The 26191-nt window shown below is 32.0% G+C and overlaps 1 protein-coding gene across 3 annotated transcripts in view; it reads left to right on the top strand.

Annotated features, from left to right (window-relative positions):
• The window catches only part of LOC143062842 (anaphase-promoting complex subunit 5-like), a 61029-nt gene that overhangs the window by 15450 nt on the left and 19388 nt on the right, over positions 1-26191 (top strand). For 2 of the 3 annotated variants that reach the window (XM_076234650.1, XM_076234649.1), the window contains exons 2-5: positions 2415-2469; positions 16325-16402; positions 20564-20634; positions 25733-25794. The gene's annotated coding sequence lies outside the window, so the exon portion shown is untranslated. The remainder of the gene's footprint in view (positions 1-2414; positions 2470-16324; positions 16403-20563; positions 20635-25732; positions 25795-26191) is intronic. The other variant, XM_076234651.1, reaches the window with a different exon arrangement.

Raw genomic sequence — 26191 nt, 5'->3', positions numbered from 1 at the left:
ATTTCCCCACGTTAGGAATATTTTATAATATTTTACTTTCATTTTTCACTTTATCACTAGATTAGACTATATCCACTGCATTAATTCAACATTTTATTTCATTTCCAAGATCCCATTTAAATGGTAAATCATCTTAAGTTTGTAATAGATCCAAATTAATAATGAATGTTTTTAAAATCACATTTAAAGCCACAGAAACATGTTGGATGAACTCACACTATATAGTGAAATGCAGTGAAGTTTAGCATATCTCCTACTTGAATTCCAGTTTTGAAATTTTTTAATCTTTAACATAACTAAATCCCATCGTATGAAAATTTGAATTTCCTTGAGCCAACACAGCATTTTATGCACAAAAGTCCCACTAATATTATAATAGATTTCAAAGAAAAACACAGCAAGGTATACTCTAAACTTATTTTCGAATTTTACATGTACAACATCATATGTAAGCCCCACAAAACAGTTTGAATGAATTATTTCCTCCTTGATGTCCTTCATGACAATAAAATCTTGAAAAAAACACATCACATTTTAAGAAGCAAAATTGCTATAAAAAATCTAAGAAGTGAATTCAAATAAAATAAATCCAATATTGTATGCACAATGACACCAAAAGATTTCAAACATTGCAAATAATAATCCGAAATGAGAATCTTGAAGGGACATGTGAAGAAATGAACAACATATCCATCTGAAAATTTAAACTGTAAACACCTGAACAGCTATTTCTTGTTTCACTGGCAGCTGGACAATACTATATATAAGGGTTAGAATTTTAAAGAAGCATTTAGTGTGTAAAATCAGTTTAATTTTCAAACATAGTAATACATATTTAATTTAATCTTTTACTGATTTAGAATTTTAGGTAAAAAATAGATAAATTATATATATCAGGGATTTAAAACAATGAAAACCAAAACTATTTTCTTCCCTATCAAATTTTTAATAGAATAATCCTAGGTAAGAAAAAGTTCAGGAAAAAAGCATGCTGAAACTTTGGGTTAGGTGAATAAAAATCTTTACAGGTAGCATCAAGGTAGATTTAAATCTAACAATATTACCAATGTTATTTCAACTGATCCGGCGGAGCTTATGTTTTAATTTGAATACGGACAGTCTATTTGAAGATGTGTGTGATAAGAATGATTGCCGTTATAATTATTACTGATTTCTAATCACCTTTCACTATCATCAAAGGAATTTACAAAACAATGACTGGACTTCATTGATGAGTTTATCCTAAAACACCCTTCTATAGATGGACTGGTTTATTGTGAACGAATCGGTTAAACTCCGCCCAGTCAAGTGAAATAAATCGAGTAATACCAACTGGTCAATTTAAATGTCCCTATTGTGTTGAGCAGGTTGAGCTATAGGTAAACTTTTACAGTAACACCTATAAGCAACTCACTGTAAAACAAAAAGATTTTTTTTTATAGACACCTATTATATATCTGATCTAATAAAAAAAAACAAAAAACTGAAAACTAGGTTATAACCAAAAGACAAGGGTACCAAATGGGGATGACATTCATTTTATTGCCATTTTGATGTCAATTCAATTTGGCTTTAACTTGATCCAATTATGGTGTGCCAATTTGCTTCAAGACGATTTTGACAAAAGCCAAAAAAATTAGTCATTTACTTAAAATAAATGATTCAGCTAGGATGGAACTCTAATCTTTTTAAGGATAGTAGATGCTTTTTTTTTTAAATGCAAAAACAGAGACCTTTTACCACCTGCTTATTAGCTCTGAAGTATACACTGAACAGTACAGACTTCAGAAAACTATCGCCTTAAATGTGTTCTTACCTGGTATACTTACCTTATTGATTTAAATGCGACAGTCTTAAGAAATGGGCACTGAGCAGGGCAGAATTCAGAGATGAGCTAATGTGGCCATGCTACCTGAAAGTGTATTTGACATTTTTGACATTTTTTTTTTTTTGCATTTCAATTTATGAATTCTTAAATTTGTTTCAACTTTCAGTTTGATTCTTTTCTATATATACTTTTTTCTTCTTTTTTTCATCATGTTCATCACATTTATGAACTTTTTTGCCCTAAATGTCAAATAACACTTCAGGTAACAGAACCACAAGAGCACATGGTTGCTTCCCCCTACAACCCAATAGCACTGGACGCCCTGTGCCAAGCCTGGAGGACTTAGGTCTCCAGTTATGTAATCAACTTTAAGTTATATATAGATGTAGAATGTTTATTCATTACCTAATAATCATAGATATATTTACATATATCAGTTTTTTATTATAAAAATTCTATGTTAAAGATTCAATTTTCCAATGCCAGCACAATGGATTAGAATTATTGGCAATTTTCTTGCAATTTTGTATTTTATTTTTTTTTCAGTTCATTTAAGATCTAAATTACATCATTATTTCACTTTCAGACATAAAGAAAAAGAACCATAACCTGTTTCTAAAAATAGTGATGTCCATTACAAAGTAGGTATTTTTCATTTATTTTTAGTTTTGAAATATTCTAAAAGGAAGTAATATAGTTATTTAAAAGTAAAGGCTGTATTAAGTTTTATAATATTTATAAATTATAATTATTCAGCCTTAAGAGTTATGGTATAAAATGTTCTAAAAGGATTAACATTTATTTCTGTATAGAATTATAAATGTATTTAAAGATAACAAGTATATGTAGATGTGTTCTATATTTTCTCAGTTAAATTTTCAAAAGACTGGTGCTTCATAGTTTATGGCAGTACTAAATTATTAAAATTTTCAAACAATTCAGCCTTATTTGTAGAATGAGGCTGTACAGGTGTCCAAAGAATGACTTATTTTGTTACCTGTTGCACTACTTACCTTGTCAATATAGAATGAAATTCAAAACAGTGTGGCTGTGGCCATTGATTGACACATTAAATTCATCCATTGACTGGGACAATTTACGTGAACGTTTGTCTGTATCGACCATATTAATATAATCAAAACATCGTGTTATTTCTGATTATTTTTTTTGAATTACTTTATTAAGGTGTTGGGAACCTTTGGTGACCCCATAGTTTTAAGTGTCTTTAAAAAGTACATAGTGAGCAGTGGTCGTTACATACAAACATTCACCTAAATTGTCCCAGTCAATTCTAATGTGTAGATGTTGTATTTGTTTTCACATGAGACAAATTTCCACCAGAGACCAAATAATGAAAAACAATAGCTACAGGTCACCATTCTGCCCTGAACAATGAGCAAAACCCATATTGCATCATGTGCATAGCAAGCTTTAAAAGTGCCTGAAATGACAAATTGAAACAAATTTAAAAGAGTAAACTAACCGCCTGATTTATGTACAAAATAATAACTAAAGACATGACTGTATGAAATACATTAAAGAAAAAGAAAATATTTCTTAATATCAGGTTCTTGACATCACACACAGAATGTGGCACATGTGGGACATGTTTGCTAACACAAACCCTCCCCTTAACCTGGGACAGTGATGTAACAGCAGACTATAATAATCTGTTGAGGCAGATTTTGAAGGGGGCCAGGGAACCAAGCTAATAGCACTTCCAGTACTTTTATCAAATTTAAAACCTATTCCAATAGTATTGCACAAACTTTCATTTCAAAATCTTTAAATACAGAATTACAAGCATTACACATAGTTTATCTATCCAAGGCAGATGAGCAATGTATTGGAACTTTTTGTTAAAATCTTCAGAAATAAAGGCTTCAAAGCAAATGCAATATGGTTCCATTATACTTGATATTTCCAAGAGGCATAACTTTTTAGTTTAAGATGGGGGGTTAAATCTGCAAAAGGAGATGTATTCATTTAGTTTTGAATAAAGGAGTAGCTGAATTCTATTGATTTGTTAAATATGCTAACAAAATTTTCTAAAAATGGTAAATAATAATTGAATTTGGGAATTTACTTAACAGCTTAACTTGCATTATTCATTTGTTCATAGATATAAGAAGATGTGGTAAGAGTGCCAATGAGACAACTCTCCATCCAAGTCAAAATTAGTAAAAAGGTAACCATTATAGGTGACTGGTCAAATATAAAAAAGAAGATGTGGTATGATTGCCAATGAGACAACTGTCCACAAGTGACCAAAATGACACAGACATTAACAACTATAGTTCACCATACGGCCTTCAACAATGAGCATAGTCAGCTATAAAAAGCCCTGGTGCAGGAGTTTCTCACTGCATTGAACACCTTTTGCTGTTGTCAGCTTTTTTTGTCAGGAAGTTGTCTCATTGACACATTCCCCATTTCCATTCTCAATATTATTTACTGTTAAAAAAAATGAAACGGCTACTGCTTAATGGCAATTGGCAAGGGTGACATCTGCTATTGCTTGCAATGGCAACTCTTGTTATATTTATAATACATGGATATAAGTTATATTGTGAGCAGCCAGTATTGATTTCTAAAAAAAATAGTTCCACCAAAACAGAGATCTTTTACCACCTGTTTATTAGCCCTGACACACTCCTGAATGCATGCTGGTTTAGTAAATCTATTCTCTAGTCTGGTTTCCCAGCTTTTCCCTGTAGTATACAGAGACAAGCCTTGAAACCAGACTAGAGTATAGATACACTGAACGAGTATCCATTCAGCAGTAGGTCAAGTACCCCGCATCAATACCCCTTTCTCCACTTAAAACCCTAAGTGGAGACAAAGGTATTAAGGCGGGGTGACCATTGACTTTCTTTCAACATCATTCAATAGTCCGATAACACTAACTTCTGCAGTGCCAAACATAGAGGATATAGGTCTCCACTAACGTTTACAGTTTATAAATGTTATATACATACAGAAAATGTAGTTATACGTAGCTATAGTTTAGTATATTTCCATAAGGTGTTAGTACTTTGCAAAAACAGTGTTTTAGGCTTATCATATGAATGTTTTTAAAGTACAGGTCTTTGTAAAAATCATGCAGAAGGTGATTCATGGCATGTCACAGAAGTAATTTGTTTTGCCCTATATCATAAGAACTTTGGTAGATGGTCAAAATTCTGTCTTTATTTTCCCTGTATTATGCCCGTTGCCATGGTAACCATCAAATCAACATTTTGCCTGAATATGTGAAAAAAAGACCCTTTTTGAAAATATAAAATAAGGGAATTTAAAGAACCATAGAAATAAAGTTAATCAATACAAAGGATATGTATATTTACAGTATTGACAAACCAAAACCCCAAACTATATAAAAACGTTAAAATTGTGAATTTACTAAATAGTTTGTTTCCATAGCAACCATTTAAAAATGTGTTAAAATTCGAAAATGAAAAATTTCAAAAACTTTAAAATTTTTAATCTGTTTATCTCCCAAGACCAACAATACCATGACATGTCATTGACAAATTTTGAAAGACCACATTCTATATATTCAGAAAATAAAAAGAAAGTCGTGTGTTTTTTTTTCTTTAAAAAAAAAAATTTAGTAAAAAATTGTCAATTTTCACCAAAATTCAGATTAACAATCAGATGAATAATCAAAAATTTTGAACTTAAAAAGCTAAAACATTCCATTTATATGTGCAATTCTGACACATATTTGTTAATTTTAAAGGAGAATATATGATAAATGAAGATATACTTGTACAAAATGAAAAATCATCACTCTGGGTATGGTGCACCCCCCTTTTTTTTCGATTTTTTTTTTTTTTTTTCAAAATTATAAAATTTGTTGAAAGAAATGTGGTATCTCATTGTGTTTACTTGTGAACTAAGTATTTTAAGAATTTAAGCATAACACAACTTCTAAAGTTGAGGGCAGCATATGTACCCCCTCCCTTCAATCTTATATGCAAGATTTCTCAGAAGTTTAAATAAAAAATGGTAATACGCATAACCCGTTGTCGTATCTAAGACTGATGCTGTCAGTGAAAAAGAATAAAGTTGAATCCAAAACTTAATTACTAGTAAGTCTATGTATAAAGATAAGAGGATGTGTTGTAATTGTCAATGAGACAATTAACTCTCAACCAGAGAGAGCAAAGACATAGAAATAAACAACCACAGATCACCGTATATCCTTCAACAATGAGCATAACATGATTATCTATAAATCAAATCTTAATGAACATTTAAAAAAAAATAGCTCAGGATACTTTCTCTTTCAAAATGGCTATAAAGAAGTTACAGTAACAATTTAATGCAACTCATTGTTGGTTTTTGAAAAAGATTGATGCTTTAAAAACTTTAACCCTAGACTAAGATCTGCTAAACAAGAAGACTCACCCTGAAATGTCTGGTTGGTTTTATTTATAATTGAATTACTTTTGAAACTCTGTAAGTGTTATGTAAAGATTTTAATACAAGTATCATATTAACTTAACATTATCAATGTTCTTAGAAAATGAGGTCAGGGTAAGATAAACTATGTCAGACAGACGAAAAAAAGAGAACGGAGACGGAAAATTCAGCATTTTTTCCATTTTTAAAGGGGCATAACTTATTGACAGTACCTGTTACACCAATAACATTCTAACTGTTCTGAATTTTATGGAAATAAGCATTGTGTATAAGTTTTAAAACATTTGGTTGTGGCAAACTTAAGTTAGAGAACGGAAACAAAACAGTCAGCATTTTTTTTTCCATTTGTATAACTATTACAAAATAAGTTCGTTTCCCTTATTTGTCATCAGTCCGTAAGATGCATCATCTCAGAGAAATAGACTTGTCCAAATGTTGACAGGTGGAATACACCAATAAAAGTAGAAAACTGAATATTAACAAATCATTTGAAATTTTCTTGTTTCATATTATCAATCATTGGGATAGAAACCGGATTGCATGACAACTGATTAACCCGATATTGTCGTTTTTCCAGTGGACGAGTCTATTACGTTTTTCGACACGTGTGTTGAAACTCATTTTTGTACGACGTTTTTACATTGGCAGTGGCTATTTGACCGGCACCGGCTAAATAGCAAATTTGCTATTTGACCGGCACCGGCAAAATAGCAAATTTGCTATTTGACCGGCACCGGCAAAATAGCAAATTTGCTATTTAGCCGGCACTGAATAAAATTGTCCATTGATGTGATTAGTCATGTTTGTAGATAATAAACAAGCTTAATAATAATTTAAAATCATGTTATCACCGTTGAATATCAAGCATTAAAAATACAGTACAATAAAAAAAAAATTTTGAAGATGTTCATATAAATAAATAGTTTATAACTTAATAATATTAATTAAAAGCATGAAAACACCATTAAAAGATCAAAGAACTAGCTGCAAACTGCAGTTCAACCAAGGAGCTCTGGTTAGTCTTTAAGACCAACTTAAACCAGAGTGTAGCAAATCACATCCCGCACAAAACCGCAAAACAAAAAGACAGCCTGCCTTGGCTCACACCATCAGTACACAAACTAATAAAACACCGTGACAGATTGTACAAAAAGCATAAAAAGTTAGCTGATCTTACAAAAAACATCCAAACTTAAAGAAACAAAGTGAATGGTACAAAGAGAGCTCCGTCGTTCATTTTGGAACTACAATGAGAACATCGTAACACCTAAGGAGGAAAACAACCAATATAGTAGTATGAAACGTTTCTGGACATACATCAAACATCAGAAAACAGAATCCTCCTTCCAAACCGGCTTCAATATTGATAAAAATTTTCCAGCGTAAAGGTATGTAAGTTTATTGAAATGGAGTTGCACCATTTCGCAGTGAAGGTATACTACACACACACCCTGTAGACCACGCAACCATTCTAAACAACCAATTCCAATCTGCTTTTCCCATCATTATCTTGTGCTAGATTTAAACAACTTCTAAAGGCAAATAATTGGTTTTGTAACAATTGCAAATGTTAAATCATGTGTCCTTTTGAAATTCGTTGCAAACAACTTTTAATGGTCTATTTTATTATGTGCGTAGTTTTACATAACACTATTTTTATCGCATGGCAGGATATTTAAACCATAAATCTACACAGATTTGGACATCTACTTTTTAGCTCACCTGACCTGAAAGGTCAACATGGTCAAGTGAGCTTTTCTCATCACTTGGCGTCTGCCGTCCGTCTACTGGGCTAAATTTAACAGAGCTTTGCCACAGTCATCACTATGGTCATGATGGTATCTAGTTTAAAAAAATGTGTCTGATGATCCGGCCAACCAACCAGTATAGCGTTCATGGCTTAAAATAGTACATAGGGGTAAAATGTAGATTTAGTTTATAAATATTTTAGAAAAAAATATATTTAGTAATGTATATACAAATGTGTTCTTCTGCTTCTGCCTGATAATGGCCACAATTAACGTGCTGATTATTATGCCATGACTTAGATGCGAATACAGACCCCTACCCCACCCACCCATTTGATAATTTAGTTCAGCTTTATCAGCGAGGCTTTGAGGCCTCGACTGACGGTGCTGATGCTACCCCAGGAGGGAGAGCGTTTCAATCCCTGATCGTTTTCGGGAAAAAAGAGTATTTCCTGTAATCACTTCTGAATGCTGGAATTTGGAAACTTTTTATTAGTTTAAGTACTGATGGTGTGAGCCAAGGCAGGCTGTCTTTTTGTTTTGCAGTTTTGTACGGGATGTGTTTTGCCACACCCTGGTTTAAGTTGGTCGTAAAGACTAACCAGAGCTCCTTGGTTGAACTGCAGTTTGCAGCTAGTTATTTGATCTTTTGATGGTGTTTTCATGCTTTTAATTAATATTATTAAGTTATAAACTATTTATTTATATGAACATCTTCAATATTTTTTTTATTGTACTGTATTTTTAATGCTTGATATTGTGATAAAATGATTTTAAATTATTATTAAGCTTGTTTATTCTCTACAAACATGACTAATCACATCAATGAACAATTTTATTCAGTGACGGCTAAATAGCAAATTTGCTATTTTGCCGGTGCCGGTCAAATAGCCACTGCCTTTTACATTTTTTTTCTTTATCAGCTTTTGTGACTGAAGATCATTATTTACCAAGTTTTCTGGAAATGATTGAGAGCTACGGGAATCTGTTTTTCTTGTTTGTGAAATGACGATTTAATTTCGTCTTTGTCCGTGCAACCCCCTTTTTTTACAGGAAGTTATTAAACGATGTCATGCGATGTTCATGATCACTGATCAATAATATTTCATCGAAATAAATGTTAAAAAATGATGACAAAACAGCAAATAAGACACAGTTTGTTAAGTAAGTTGAAATATATATTTTTATTTTGCATATTTTTCTGTTTTGAAAGATATTTTTTTTTCTTTTTTTTTCCGACCGACCGACCCGACTTTTTTATGAGAAAAATCCGTAAACCAACAAATTAAAAAACCGTGGCCTTATGACCCTTAAAAATATTAAAATTTATGGAAAGTTGCCTTGTTAGCGCTCTCGATGGTACAAATTTTGATTTTTTATTTTCAGTTTATTTCTGATAGAACGGACGTAGTTTTTTTAGGTCACCGTTTCAAAGCAACTGTGAATTTTGCCATCACTTTGCTTCCGTTGTCGTCTGTCCGGTGTAAAATATTTGAAACATTTCCACTGAAACTACTTAACCAATTCCAGTAAAACTTATAAACTGAATGATCCTTAGGATATCTAGAATTAAGTTTGTGTTCTATTTTCTATTTTGTAAAAAAACATGGCCGCCATGGGTAAAATAAGAACATAGGGGTAAATGCAGTGTGTAGCTCATATCTCAAACACTAAAGCCTTTTAAGAGCAAATTTTCAGATGAATCTAACAACCCATTGTTGGGTTGCTGCCACTTAATTGTTAATTGTACGGAAATTTTGCAGTTTTGGTTATTATCTTGAATATTATTAATGACAAAGATAAACTGTAAACAGCACAACTTTCAGCAAAGTAGGATCTACAAATAAGTTTATATGACCAGAATTGTCAATTGAATCCGTATGGAGTTATAGCCCTTTAAAGAAATTTTTCACAATTTGTTCATCTAGTTTGCTTCCTTTAAAAAAAAATCTTCTTTTGATATTGAATATGCTTAATCAATTTCAGCCCAACTTGGGAGTTATAATCTTGTATAAATTTAGTTTTTTATTTCCTTGTACTTCAAGAAACTTAGCCACTATGGCTAAAATGGAACATAGGGGTAAAATTCATTTTTTGCTTTTGAAGAAAAAACGACAGATACAAAGAACATTTAAGGAATTGTTAAGCCACTCATTGATATATGGGCAGGAATTCGCTAATGTCACTTAAGTGTGACATTGTAAGAAAAAAATAAAAATCATTATAAGCTTCCAAATTTTTTACAAATTATTGCTACATATGGCGTCCTTCTATTTGTAACAAAAAAAATCATTTTTAAACTTGTGTCAGTTTGGAACCAAAGCAATTAATGAATTTGGAGCATGTAACATGGACGCTTTTTCCAAATTGAGATTAATGATTCCTTAACTCATTCAACATTCAATATCATATATATTGATCACAAAACATTGTCTATCATCTAAACTCTAAAATGTGTATTTTCATTTCTTTCAGAAATTTTGTGAAAACAGGTTTCCTCTACTTTTCTGTCAATGTTACATGCAATGTTTAAGAGATAAATACAGTAAGAATCATTTTCTTTCTGAACATGAAAAGGCTCTTTTTCATTGTGTTACCCTCACATTAAAAATTGTATGAATATTTTTGCAATTATCTCTTTTCTGTCATAAAATAGTGACGTAAATGTTGCATGTAACGTGGACACAAAAAATATGAATAATGAACCATGCCAGAATTGACCTTAAAAGATATTAAAAGCCTTCAAACAACCATCTGAATGTAAATTATACAATTATACTCCATCATTTCTCATATATGATATTATTTAAATAGTGGTTAATACCCAAACCATTCACCTAAATCAGACAGCAGACATATTTTTTAACTATACCAGTAGTTATGCTTGTTCATGGTGTTACACCATGGAAGGCTAAATTAAAAGATATTCACAAATGTCAAAATAACCAGAAAAATAAAACTAAGACCAAAGATAGATCAATTGATGAAGGAGTCATCAAAAATTTCCACAACATGAAACATTTTTATATCAGTAAGTGAGTAACCCGTTTTTTTATGCACAGGATGAGATTAATAAAACCACCACACAACCATCAGCATCCACAAGTTTCTCACTCAATAACTAATACTGACAAAGTAAGAGTACAAAATGATTACATGTATCCCTCATTCATGTGACACAGTTACACTTAAAATTAATTGTATGAAAAACCAAGGAAAAATATGGACAAATCTGCGAGAGGTTGATACAGCTGCATTTATGGAGAATCTTATTTTCAATCGTTTACATAACTTCTATAAAGCACAATTTGGGTTTCATTTTTGAGGTTGTTGTCTGATAGACATTACCCCATATCTCGCTTTATTTCTGCTGGTTAATCTTACATTTATGATAACTTTTTAAGGTTTAAACAATAAATTTTATTTCAAACATTCAAAACAAGTTTCTTGTTTTTTGTTTTCTGTCTCCAACATCTTCAACTATCTATCTGAAAAAAGAAAAAGAAAAAAAAAAACAATTAATCTACCCTCAATCAGAACCAAAATTCATGCATACATGTAGATTATAAAATTTACAATAATATACAAACTCTCAAATTTCTTGTTTCGATTTTTCAATGCCATTTCATCTTGAAAACTTGTTACCAAAACTACAGGAAGCCATAATTTAAAGGGCCCCATAATAATCAGTGTAAAACAATTCAGAAGAGAAAACCAACACCCACTAGACCACTGTCCTGTTTTCAACTTTATTTGGCCTTCTTTTACTTTTTTGATTCATTAGCGTCACTGAAGAGTATTTTGTAGACAAAAAGCGTGTCTGGCCTACAAAATTTCAATTCTGGTATCCATGATGAGTTTATTATTATTATTTTGAAATCAGAAGGAGCCTGAACCTCTTATAATGCAAAAGAAATTCTGGAATGTCAATTATTGGCATAACAAATAAAAAAAAAAGAAGTTTCAAATTGAATTCCTCATGATTTCTATAATGAGCATCAGTAAATACATGTGTTGACTGGTGATTGAAAAGGGATAGCATGGATAGATAAACAAGATTTTGAAATAACTATCTTCTACACTGCTGTAGAATGGTCAAATGGGAGATCACTAGTATGTCTGCATACACAATCATCATCGTCTGGTTTTCTGACACAGACAAACACTACCGGTACTATCTGACTGGCTGAAAGGACTGCCATCACCTGACTCACTAACAGGGACAGGCTAACACAGACATCATAATCTGCTAGGCTGACAGGGGCATCACTATCTGACAGGCTGACAGGGATATCACCATCTGACTGGCTGACAGGGACATCACCATCTGACTGGCTAACAGGGACATCACCATCTGACTGGCTGGCAGGAACATCACCATATGACTGACTGACAGGAACATCACCAACTGACTGACTGATATGAACATCACCATCTGTCAGGCTGACTAGGACATCACCATCTGTTGGCTGACAGGGAAATTACCCTCTGACTAGCTTACAAGAACATCACAGACCGACTGATTGACAGGAACATCACCAACTAACTGATTGACTGATATTGTACATCACCATCTTCCAGGCTGACAGGGACATCACCATCTGACTGGTTGACAGGGACAGTATTTTTTTGCAGCATCTTCCTGAGAGTTTTCTTTGTCACATTTATTGCTGATCCTCTTTTTCTTTCTTAGGTTCATATTGCCTGTAGATTTTTTTTTTTAAATTGCATGTAAATTTTCAAGACCGACACCAATTTTGTTGTCAATGAAGAAAATACACTTCTAAAAAGAATATCTATATATTTAGAAATAAAGATGAAGTTTGATGGTGGTAAAACAAGTTAAATTATCAATAATCTCGTATAGAGCAAAAGAGTTAGTAAATGTTATCAGTTCTGTTCATGCGTGTAACATTGACAGAAAAGTAAAAGGTTGTATGTCAATGTTACGTACATGAAGACCACAAGATGAAAGTGTAGTGCTTAATAGTCAACTTTGGAGAAATAATATTATTGCTGCTCAGTAATATCTAATTAATCATTTAGGTTATAAAATGTTATATAAAAGTCTGACTTTAAGGAAGTAATACCTTTGCATGTAACATAAAAAAATCTTGACACAAAATATTGTTGTCAATGTTACTAACTAGTGTTAAAAGACAAATTAAACAGGAAAACTTGAAAACGCTTTCATTTGTAAAATAAAAATAAAATAATAGCTCCATATGGAAGTAAGTTTTGTTTACGCACGTAACACTGGCCTGAACATGTAAAAGTCTAAATAATAGACTCTGTCAATGTTGCATACACAATTTCTTAATGAAAAAAAGTTTAATTTGGGTTTACTTTATACATTATTTTTTTAAAATAAGTATCATAATAATAACTTTGAATATTAAAAATAAGATTAACTGTTAATTTCAACACAATAAATTCTTCTCATGTAACACAAAAAAGACCTGACACGAAAATAATTTGCTGTCCATGTTACTCATAAAGTTATCATTTAATCATCAAAGAAATTGTGTGATGACAATATTTCAGATGTTAGTAATTTATAAACTCACAAATTCATTTTAAAGCTCATATCAGAGGTTTGAAAATCAATGCTTTTAAAACATTATAATTCTGGGTTATGCATGTAACATTGACAGGAACACCAACAAATGATGAGGGAAAATTGCTAGTTAATCAAGGAAAAAAATAAACACAAATAATAAAAACTCATTTATTTCTTTAATATCATTTTTATGAAGCAAATTTAAATTTCAACAAGATTTTATTGATTGAATAATTGTATGCACATTTATTAGGTTGTAGCATGTAACCTGGACGCAGAAGATGGTGTCAATGTTGCATGCCTTTAAACGATAAGAATTACAAGTAAATATTGTAAAGTCTAGAAATCAAGAAAGACCAACAACTTCTCTGTTAAGAATTCAGCATAAATTTATATTTGATTTAATATATTCACTGGCCAATTATGCATTAAGTGTAATAAAGTAATATTGTTTTTATTCTGGTGTCAATGTTACATTTTATGTTTTCAAATTAAGTGGCCAGTTATCTTTAAAATGCTGAGAAAGAATACAAGTACTAGTTAATCAAATTGGCAATAAGTCAGTGGTATTTCATGTAAAAAATTAGATTGATAAGGCAAACCGTACAAAAAAAAGCTCTTGCATGTATCATAGACCCCAATCCTTGGTAAATATTTTCGTGTCAATGTTATATACAGAAATCTCTCCAGCAATAAAATGAATATCGTAAGGGTCAAACCTGTTTAAATACAAGAAAAACTTATATTTTTTGACAAAATTGCAAAGCAAGTCACACATCATTATCTAAGAACCTAATCTAATCAGAAAGTTCATGTAACACTTCATAGTGAGGTCAAATTAACCTGGTCCCACTCTCTTATCATGTGCTGGATCACTGGTAGATGCCAAGTGTGAAAGATGACAAAGCCACATTTTAATGTAATTGTCAGCGGAATGAAATGTGGAAAAAATAATTATGGTAATGCTTACTATAAAAAATATACAACTGTTATAAAAAGATGAGTATTATTTAGCAGTATTGACACGAAAATGAAATAAATTTTCTTACCTTCTATATTTTTCAAACTTCAGTTGATTGATGAAAATGATGAAATCCAAATTGTACCCATTGTTGACACCTTTCAAAACTTGCAATGCTGGATCAATAACTTGTTTCCAAAGCTAATTAGCTGATAAAAAGGTGCATGTAACATTTGTTGACGCGAAAAGTTACATGCACTTGTCCATTTTCAAGCGTATTTTATTTGCAGAAATAATCGGATTCTGTACAAAATGGGGTTTCTAATAGATAGACTGATCATTTTGCAGTTGATTTTCAACTATTACAGAAGAACAATTCTTCAGGCATATTCTAAATATGACTTGGGGTTTTGCCACTGCAGAAATGTCACACTTCTTGTCTACAATTTTCCACTGCCAGCACATAACAAGTGCTGATTTCTTGTTGATTTTTTTAATTGGATCCATATTTTTTGCATGTGGCAATAAAGATTAACCCACTTTGATATTTAAACAATGTTTATTCTCCATATTTGCATGATTTCTTTATTTTTTTATTGGATAAACACTATTGACCCTAAAATTTCATTAGCGAATTCCTGCCCATATATATTGAAGGGACAAATAATCATTGATGCAAGATTTAACCAAAAATTACAGGTGATCGATTCAGGTTCTTTAGAGTCAATTTTAAAGACCATGAAATAGAATCTAAAGATTTTAAATTTCTGTTTGGGTTGTTCTCTCTTTGACACATTCCCCATTTCTAAAAAAAAATCTGATATATAAAAATGGTGTAGGGGGTTCTATTATTGCCCTCACCCTTTGAAGAAATTTCATGTTTCAATGCTCAAAATGTTCACAATTGAATTCCATCTTTTAAATTTATTAATAATTTTTTGAATTTTGAAAAAAAAGGGGGGGCACCATGCCCAGAAAGAAAAAATGTCCTTCTCTACAAAAATATCTCTTTCAATCATATTTTCTCATTTATAATTACCAAATTTGTGTCAGGAATGCACGCATAAATGGAATGTTTTAGCTTTTTAAGTTCAAAATGTTTCAGTATTCATCTGTTTGGTAATCTGAATTTTGGTGAAAATTGACAATTTTTGACTAAAATTATGTTTTTAAAGAAAAAAAAAACACACAACTTTCTTTTTATTTTCTGAATATATAGAATGTGGTCTTTCAAAATTTGTCAATGACATGTCATGGTATTGTTGGTCTTGGGAGATAAACAGATTTAAAATTTTAAAGTTTTTGAAATTTTTCATTTTCGAATTTTAACACATTTTTAAATGGTTGCTATGGAAACAAACCATTTAGTAAATTCAAAATTTTAATGTTTTTGTATAGTTTGGGGTTGTGTTTGTCAATACTGTAAATATACATATTGTTTGTATTGCTTAACTTTATTTCTATGGTTCTTTAAAATCCATTATATTTCAATTTTCAAAGGCTACTTATGGACGTATTTAGGCAAAATTTTGTAAGGATGGTTTCCATGGCAACCAAAGTTGAAAAGAAAAAATTAATACAGAAAACTTATTTTCATACCATACCTTCATCATAAACAAAATATAAAGACATTTGAAGAGGGGTCATGAATCGCCCATCAACAGGAACCTGCATGATTCTTACAAAGACCGGTATTTAAATAAAAATTTTATATAAACTATTTTATTACCTGGATGTAATCAATTCTATATTTATTCATTTGTACTTTTTGGGTAAAAACATTTTATTTTTATCTTTTACAGGTAAAACAGGAACGACAACAGTTAAAGTTTATAAATAGATTTTTATATTTGTATTTTATTTATTTACTGTTTATTCAGGTAAGTAGGTTATACATGTGAATGGTTGTATGAAATCTTTTTAATTGTTGAGGAAAACGACATAATTATGTTTATCTTGTTCAAAAAAACTTGTTCAAAATATTGAAGCACTATTGAAAAGGGGGTTTGAAAATCTTGGACAACAAGTCCGCTTTATGTTTTGAAAGGATTGAATAATTTATAATACATTCATGTACATATTAAGTAATTTATGTAAGCAGCTTTATGAAATTTTTTGAAAGTGATTTATATGCTACTTTGTTCAATCTTACATCAATAGATTAGTTATAATTTTCTTTGATGTTGCTAAATTAAAGCTACCGACTAATATCAGAAACTGTCAATCTAATAACAATTCATTTTTACCTCCAAATCCATCATTCATGATTGTTAAGTAACACAAGTTGAATACCCCCCCCCCCCCTTACAACCCATACAGATATGTCTTTATATTAAACAATAAATGTATAATTCCAGTTTATTTTTTGAGAGATGTACAATTTAGATAGTTTGATAGCTGTTAAAAAATAGAAATACAACTGACTGACTGAAGAGGCTCAATTTGATAATGTGTGAAAAGTTATTGAAATGCTACATTAAAAAATAAGAATAAAGATAGGGATTTAACTGAATAATTGTTGAGCCTGCGACTTTTGTTACAGAAAGCTCGACATAGGGATAGTGATCCCGTGGTGGTGGCTACATGGCGGCAGTTGGCTATGCATTGGCTTATTTTTTAAAAGCTTATATTTAAGAAGGTGGAAGACCTGGATGCTTCATTCTTTGTATATGGATGCCTCATGTTACAAAGTTTCCATCAGTCACATGTCTAATGCCCTTGACCTCATTTTCATGGTTCAGTGACTACTTGATAACTATATATATAGATCAGTGAACAAGGTTAAGTTTTGGTGGTCAAGTCCATATCTCAGATACTATAAGCAATAGGTCTAGTATACTTGGTATGTGGAAGGACTGTAAGGTGTACATGTCCAACTGGAAGGTATTATCTGACCATGACCTCATTTTCATGGTTCAGTGGTTAAAGTTAAGTTTTTATACGACTGCAAATTTTGAAAAAATTTTCGTCGTATATTGCTATCACGTTGGCGTCGTCGGCGTTTTGTCGTCGTCGTCGTCCGAATACTTTTAGTTTTCGCACTCTAACTTTAGTAAAAAGGCATAGAAATCTATGAAATTTTAACACAAGGTTTATGACCATAAAAGGAAGGTTGGTATTGATTATGGGAGTTTTGGTCCCAACATTTTAGGAATTAGGGGCCAAAAAGGGCCCAAATAAGCATTTTCTTGGTTTTCGCACTATAACTTTAGTTTAAGTTAATAGAAATCTATGAAATTTTGACACAAGGTTTATGACCACAAAAGAAAGGTTGGGATTGATTTTGGGAGTTTTGGTTTCAACAGTTTAGGAATTGGGGGCCAAAAAAGGGCCCAAATAAGCATTATTTTTGGTTTTCGCACAATAACTTTAGTTTAAGTAAATAGAAATCAATGAAATTTAAACACAATGTTTATGACCACAAAAGGAAGGTTGGTATTGATTTTGGGAGTTTAGGTCCCAACAGTTTAGGAATTAGGGGCCAAAAAGGGACCCAAATATGCATTTATCTTGGTTTTCGCACCATAACGTTAGTATAAGTAAATAGAAATCTATGAAATTTAAACACAAGGTTTATGACCATAAAAGGAAGGTTGGTATTGTTTTTGGGAGTTTCGGTCCCAACAGTTTAGGAATAAGGGGCCCAAAGGGTCCAAAATTAAACTTTGTTTGATTTCATCAAAAATTGAATAAATGGGGTTCTTTGATATGCCAAATCTAACTGTGTATGTAGATTCTTCATTTTTGGTCCTGTTTTCAAATTGGTCTACGCGCATTAAAGTCCAAAGGGTCCAATATTAAACTAAGTTTGATTTTAACAAAAATTGAATTCTTGGGCCTCTTTGATATGCTGAATCTAAACATGTACTTAGATTTTTGATTATGGGCCCAGTTTTCAAGTTGGTCCAAATCAGGATCTAAAATTATTATATTAAATATTGTGCAATAACAAGTCCTTTCAATTGCACAGTATTGCGCAATGGCAAGAAATATCTAATTGCACAATATTGTGAAATAGCATATTTTTTTTTAATTAGAGTTATCTTTCTTTGTCCAGAATAGTAAGCAAGAAATATCTTATTGCACAATATTGTGCAATAGCAAGAATTTTTTTTAATTGGAGTTATCTTTCTTTGTCCAGAATCAACTTAAATCTTTGTTATATACAATATACAATGTATATTCACTTTTTACTACCAACTGATAAATTAAAATAATCTTTACCATTCAGTGATAACAAGCAGTTTTTTTACATCTTAATATTTTATGATGTATTTAAATGAGTAGTTATTGTTGCAAACTTCATTAGAATATTTTAATTGAGATTAGTTTTGGAATAAGGGAAAGGGGGATGTGATTAAAAAAATTGGGTTCAATTTTTCTCATTTGAAATTTCATAAATAAAAAGAAAATTTCTTCAAACATTTTTTTGAGAGGATTACTATTCAACAGCATAGTGAATTGCTCTAAGTGAAAACAAAAAAATTAAGTTCATTAGAACACATTCTGTGTCAGAAACCTATGCTGTGTCAACTATTTAATCACAATCCAAATTTAGAGCTGAATCCAGCTTGAATGTTGTGTCCATACTTGCCCCAACCGTTCAGGGTTCAACCTCTGCGGTCGTATAAAGCTACGCCCTGCGGAGCATCTGGTTGTGTTTTGGTCTGTTTTTCTTATACTGTATGCAATAGGTCTACTATATTTGGTGTAGGGAATGATTGCAAGGTGTACATGTCTAGCTGGCAAGTGTCATCTGACCTTGACCCCAATTTCATGGTTCAGTGGTTATATTTAAGTTTTTGTATTTTGACAACAAGTCCTCTTTATGTTTTGAAAGGATTGACTTTAAATTTATAATATATCATATGTGCATATTAAGGATTTTAATATGAAAGTGATTTATATGCTACTTTGTTCAATCTTACATATCTACTACATATCTTTGATGTTGCTAAATAAAGCTACCCACTAATATCAGAAACTTTCAATCTAATAACAATTCATTTTTGCCCCCAAATCCATCATTCATGATTGCCAAGTAACAAATGTTGTATATCCCCCTACAACCCATACAGATGTTTCTTTATATTAAATAATAAATGTATAATTCTAGATGTTTAATAAAAAGATTCTCCAAGCGCAAACAACTAAAATAAAACTAAAAGAGATTTACAAATTAGATAGTGAGATAGCTGTTATAAAATAGAAATACAACTGAACATGCTCAATTTAACAATGTGTGAAATGTTACATTTAAAAATAAGAATAAAGATAGGGATGTTACTTCTGAATAATTTTAATTTAGTTCTTATTCTTTATTTTTCATTTTTATTCGTCTTTAGTTTTCACTCCACTATTATCTGTAGGAAAATTGAAAAATTAAGTTTTTGTGACTTATATACAGTTCAGAAGTTGACCATGATATTACTGAAGCAAATATGTTGGTATAAGAGGAAAAAACATACAAAATTTTTGCAAAACGAAGATCTTACACCACCTGTTTCTTAGCCCTGACCCACGCCTGAATGAATGCCGGTTCAGTGAAGAGATACACTCTAGCCTGGTTTCCCAGATTTTTCCCTATTGTCTACAGGTAGAAGCTGGGAAAACAGGCTAAAGTATAGCTTCACTGAACCGGCATTCATTCAGGCGTGGGTCAGGTATGCCACATCAACACCTCTTTCTCAACTTAGGGCCCAAAGTGGAGAAAGAACTCTCAAGGCGGGCATGACCATTGAGTTTCATTCAATAGTCCGATAACACTACCTTCGCAGTGCCAAGCATAGTGGATTTAGGTCTCCACTAACATTTACACTGTGTGAATATTATATACATGCAGAAAATGTAATTTTACATCACTATGAGTTAGTATATTTACATATTATGTGTTATGCTTAGCAAAATTAGAGTTTTTAACTAATCGTTTGTATGTTTAGAAGAAACATATGTTTTAGAAACTATTTTAATGCCTATGTGTTAAAACACTACTACATTTTTTAATTGGTATTTTTGTTTTTAAGCTTTTCTGTCTTTTACAGGTATTGAACAGGAACGATAACAATGAAAGTTTATAAATAGATTCTGTATATTTTATCAGCTGTTTATTTATGTAAGTAGATTAAATGAATAGTACATGTATACATAAAGTGTTGTTGTACATACATTCAATAAACTGTATAAGAATAAGTGTTGGGAAAATGTGATTGAGACAGCACATACAACAGAGAAATGGTCTTCAGCTATTAGACAGTGTGTCTAAACAGTATATCAGGCAATTAATGTTCCTGAGGATAGAAAAGAAATAAAGTTATCATAAAAGACCCGTGGTATTAGAATATTCCCTGTAGGACAAATAGATACAACTATTTCTCTGACAAGGATCAAGTCTTGTTTCACAAACACATAAACATATGGTGGCGTTTAACTAATTAATTGAGCACTCAACATTTTAAAATAGTCAGTAGCTATGTAACTCATGGGGGATATAGGCTTTGTATTTGTTAAAGGATTATCAACATGGCATATATATTAGTGATATTGTTTGCCTCAAATTACAGCCGAAATTCGGCTTTTTCCCCTAGAGAAAATTCCCAATTACTAAAAAAAATGGCTTAAAATTCCTCCCAAAAAGGTTTTACATTTTCCCCAAACAGTGATGGCATTAATATTGGTAGTAATGTTTATGAATATCATGTTATTATTTTGATATTAGAAAGCACTTTTGAGATCCTGTTTTCTGATCAGAATCATCATGGTGTTTTTAACAGATGTGGTCTTCAATGCATTAAGTACCATCATTGCTTGTGTTTTTTTCCCCTCTCCGAAAAGTACCTTTCAGGTTGAAAATGTCTGACAACCAAAATATACATAAAAAAAAACTGCAAAAAAGACAGCAAAGGTGAGCAAAAAATCGGAGATGTGTTTAGAATAAAATATTCAAATTTCCCAATTTCAATAAAAAGTATTCATTTTTCCCAATAAAAACGGTACAGGTAGTTTTGAAAAAAGACAACAATATCACTGTATATACAATAAGAGTGATGAATGGCTCTTGGAATTTTAATTTGATATTTTTTTTTATCTTTTCTTCCACTGCAAATTATTTAAGGAATGATTGTATAAAAAAAAAAAATTCTCAGCAAAACAAAGATTTTTTACCACCTTTTTCTTAGCCCTGACACACTGCTGAAGGAATGCTTGTTTAGTTTATACTCTAGTTTCCCAACTTTTCCCTAGGCCAAAATTAAAAATATGTTTGTTTCCCCTCCCCCCACCTGGGTCAAAAATAAGCCCCCGGGTCAAAAAATTATTTTCCACAAAAAAAAAAAAAAAATATTTTTTTCCTGAAAATAATTTGTTTCCATTTTTGGAAAGTGCTTGAAAGCAGAAGGATTGATAATCTAAATAAATACACTCAAATTGAGCACAAACAACTGATAAGTGGCCTGGACTGGACAAGTCAAACCATTCATGTGACCATGCTATGACAATCACATCTAGTTAAAAAAAAAAAAAAAAAAAAAAAAAGAACCTGCCTTCCTGGTATGTTTACAAAGTGTAGACCTGGGCGAGGGGAAACAGACATTCTTTTAAATGTGGCCCTATTGTATACAGATCAGCTGGCCATGGGAAACTAGGCTAGAATATAAATAGAGGGGGTGTTGGAGGGGTCCTGATCCCGAAATCCAAGGCTTAAAAACATGAAATCCTGAGGTCTTTGTCCAGGTCCCCTGGACCCCCCTCTAAATCTGCCTCTGACATTGACACCTCTTTCTCAACTAAGCCTAAGGGCCCAAAGTTGAGAAAGAGATCTCAAGGTGAAATGACCAATGATTTCATTCAATTGTCTGATAACAGATAATAGATTTTTGTTGAGCCTGCGACTATTATAGCAGTTAGCTAACTTCATAAAAGCTTTATGTTTCAGAAGGTAGAAGACCTGGATCCTTCATACTTTGTATATAGATGCCTCATGTTACATAGTTTCCATCAGTCACATGTACAATGTCCTTGACCTCATTTTCATGTTTCAGTGACTACTTGAAAAAAAAATCAGATTTTTTGTAATGTTAAATTCTCTTTTATTATAAGTAATAGGATAACTATATTTGGTATGTGCATACCTTGCAAAGTCCTCATGCCCATCAGACCTCAACATCATTTCATGGGTTAGTGAGCAAGGGTAAGTTTTTGTGTTTTGGTCTGTTTTTATGCCCCACCTACGATAGTAGAGGGGCATTATGTTTTCTGGTCTGTGCGTCCGTTCGTTCGTCCGTTCGTTCGTCCGTTCGTTTGTCCGTTCGTCCGTCTGTCCCGCTTCAGGTTAAAGTTTTTGGTCGAGGTAGTTTTTGATGAAGTTGAAGTCCAATCGACTTCAAACTTGGTACACATGTTCCCTATGATATGATCTTTCTAATTTTAATGCCAAATTAGAGATTTTACCCCAATTTTACGGTTCACTGATAGAAAATGATAGTGCAAATTTCAGGTTAAAGTTTTTGGCTTCAGGTTAAAGTTTTTGGTCAAGGTAGTTTTTGATGAAGTTGAAGTCCAATCAACTTGAAACTTAGTATACATGTGCCCTATGATATGATCTTTCTAATTTAAATGCCAAATTAGAGTTTTGACCCCAATTTTACGGTTCACTGAACATAGAAAATGATAGTGCAAATTTCAGGTTAAAGTTTTTGGCTTCAGGTTAAAGTTTTTGGTCAAGGTAGTTTTTGATGAAGTTGAAGTCCAATCAACTTGAAACTTAGTATACATGTGCCCTATGATATGATCTTTCTAATTTAAATGCCAAATTAGAGTTTTGACCCCAATTTTACGGTTCACTGAACATAGAAAATGATAGTGCAAATTTCAGGTTAAAGTTTTTGGCTTCAGGTTAAAGTTTTTGGTCAAGGTAGTTTTTGATGAAGTTTAAGTCCAATCAACTTGAAACTTAGTATACATGTGCCCTATGATATGATCTTTCTAATTTAAATGCCAAATTAGAGTTTTGACCCCAATTTTACGGTTCACTGAACATAGAAAATGATAGTGCAAATTTCAGGTTAAAGTTTTTGGTCAAGGTAGTTTTTGATAAAGTAGAAGTCCAATCAACTTGAAACTTAGTATACATGTTCCCTTTGATAAGATCATTCTAATTTTAATGCCAAATTAGAGAATTTATTCCAATTTCACAGTCCTTTAAACATAGAAAATGATAGTGTGAGTGGGGCATCCGTGTACTGTGGACACATTCTTGTTCTTATACTGTATGCAATAGGTCTTCTATATTTGGTGTATGGAATTATTGTAAGGTGAACATGTCTAGCTGGCAGGTGTCATCTGACCTTGACCTCATTTTCATGGTTCAGTGGTCAAAGTTAAGTTTTTGAGTTTTGGTTTTGTTGGTTTTTGAGTCTTTTTTTCTAATACTATATGTAATAGGTCATTTATATTTGGTGTATGGAAATATTTTATGATCTATATGTCAGTCGCACAGATTTTATTTGACCGTGACCTCATTTTCATGGTTCATTGGTCAATGTTTTATTTTCTTGGTTAATGTTAAGTTTATGTGACAGAACTTTGTAATGAAGCTTTATATTTAGGACTATCAACATAATTTCAATAATTAGTAAAGACGGCGAGACATTTCAGCATGTGCACTCTTGCAGGGATCTCCATGGATGAAAATTGAACGATGGAGGAACTTTCACCATTACAAACTGTGTCTACGCTTTACAGTGTAGCGCGATCGGAAGTATTTTATCCCTCCATACAAGGAATGGTGAACATGCTAATTCATTGCTTATTCAAATTATATTTATTTGAATTTTCATTATAAAATTAGAAGTATCAATATTTTCATTTATTGCCGTTTTTAACCATTCAAATGCCAAGTCTTCATGGTCTCCCCTTAGTTGAGAATGACCAAAAGCTGTCATGAAGGTCCCCATGTAGATTTCTTGTATTTTTGGTAATTGTTAAGGGGTTTAAAAATCATATGATGTGGAGCTTATTTTTCAGGGACACTGTCAAATTCAGAACCCATTACGGTCGGTATGGCTGATTTGCAGCAACAATAAAACGAATTGTACGGGTTATGTGAAAGGTTAAAGAGATTTGTAAAGCAAAACAAATGGATCGTCTATCCTCAGATAGTATTCTCCTGTCTGGTTTGTTGATCTACCTGCACAAGCTCAGGTACAAGTGATTAGCGATCTTAATCCGGATATCCCTCAGGGGTTAGAACTGTATTGGATTATAACATAAAAAGCCTAATGGTTATGCAATTACATGCATTTGATTATAATTGATAAAAAAAATAGCGTCGGGCTACAAAAAACGATGAAGTTTTGAACGATGGCGGAAGACAATTTAACGATGGCGCTAGTCATTTGACGATGGCGCAAGACATTTGAACGATGGCGGGGCGCAATCGTTAAACAGGCCATGGAGATCCCTGTCTTGTCTGTTAAACTGATTAGAATTTTTCAACAGAATCTAAGCATTTATGATATATCATTGTTTAAAATAAACCATATATATAGTTTTTGGTTGAAAAACATATCCACTCTTGAAGTATTTAACAAAACGGAAATCATGTACCCACCTGTTTCTTAGCCCTGACCCAATGCTGAATGAATACTGGTTCAGTGTAGAGCTATATTCTAGCTTGGTTTCCCAGCTTTTCCCTGTTGTATACAGGAAGCAGCTGGGAAACCAGGCTAGAACTTAGCCACACTGAAACAGTATTCATTCAGCACTGGGTCAGGTACACCACATCATTACCTCTTTCTCCATTTAGTGCCCTTTATGGGCCATAAGAAGGGCACTAAATGGAGATAGAGATCTCAAGGTGGCGTGATCATTGCTTTCAGAGACATCTTATACAAGTGCAGTAGAAGTCTCTGATTGTGTTCAAAGATCCGATAACACTATTATGACAGTGCCAAACATAGTGGATATTGGTCTCCACTAACATTTACAATTTTGAAATGTTATATACATGCTGAAAATGTAGTTTTACATAGCTAAAGTTTAGTTCATTTACATATAAGTGTTATTACTTTGCAAATTCAGTGGCTTAGTCTAATCAGTCGTGTCTTTAGAGTAAACATTTGTTTTAAAATCTATTTTACTACCTGTGTTTAAACACTGCTATATTTTTTAATTGTTTTAATGTTTAAAAGCATCTTTTTTTGTCTATTTCTCAGGTAAAACAGGAACAATAACAACTTAAGTTTATAAATAGATATTTTATCAGCTGTTTATTCAGGTAAGTAGGTAATATATGAATGTTATACATAAAGTATTATTGAACAATTCTATCAAATCCTTGAAGATAAATGACATCATTTTAGATAGCTATAGGAGAAGAGTTGGGAAATGTTTATGCATTTATAAGATTGATAACTCCACTTTTTATTAGCTCACCTTTCCCAACGAAACCGTGAGAGCTTTTGGGATTAATTATTATGCTTATAGTCCTTCTGTCTGTTTGTCTCTTACTTTTGACATTTCTAACTTCTTCCCAAAAACTTGTGCCAAATGAAAATTTGTTAATTTATAAGATTGTTAAGGTTAAGGTTTACATATATGATGATGGGAAATCCTGGACAACAATTCCTCTTTATGTTTTGAATGAGTAGCATATATGTGTTCCCATTGAATCC

This window comes from Mytilus galloprovincialis, chromosome 2 (assembly GCF_965363235.1).
Source record: "Mytilus galloprovincialis chromosome 2, xbMytGall1.hap1.1, whole genome shotgun sequence".
In the NCBI taxonomy this organism is placed as follows: domain Eukaryota; kingdom Metazoa; phylum Mollusca; class Bivalvia; order Mytilida; family Mytilidae; genus Mytilus; species Mytilus galloprovincialis.
This window is presented reverse-complemented; position numbering and strand designations above follow the sequence as displayed.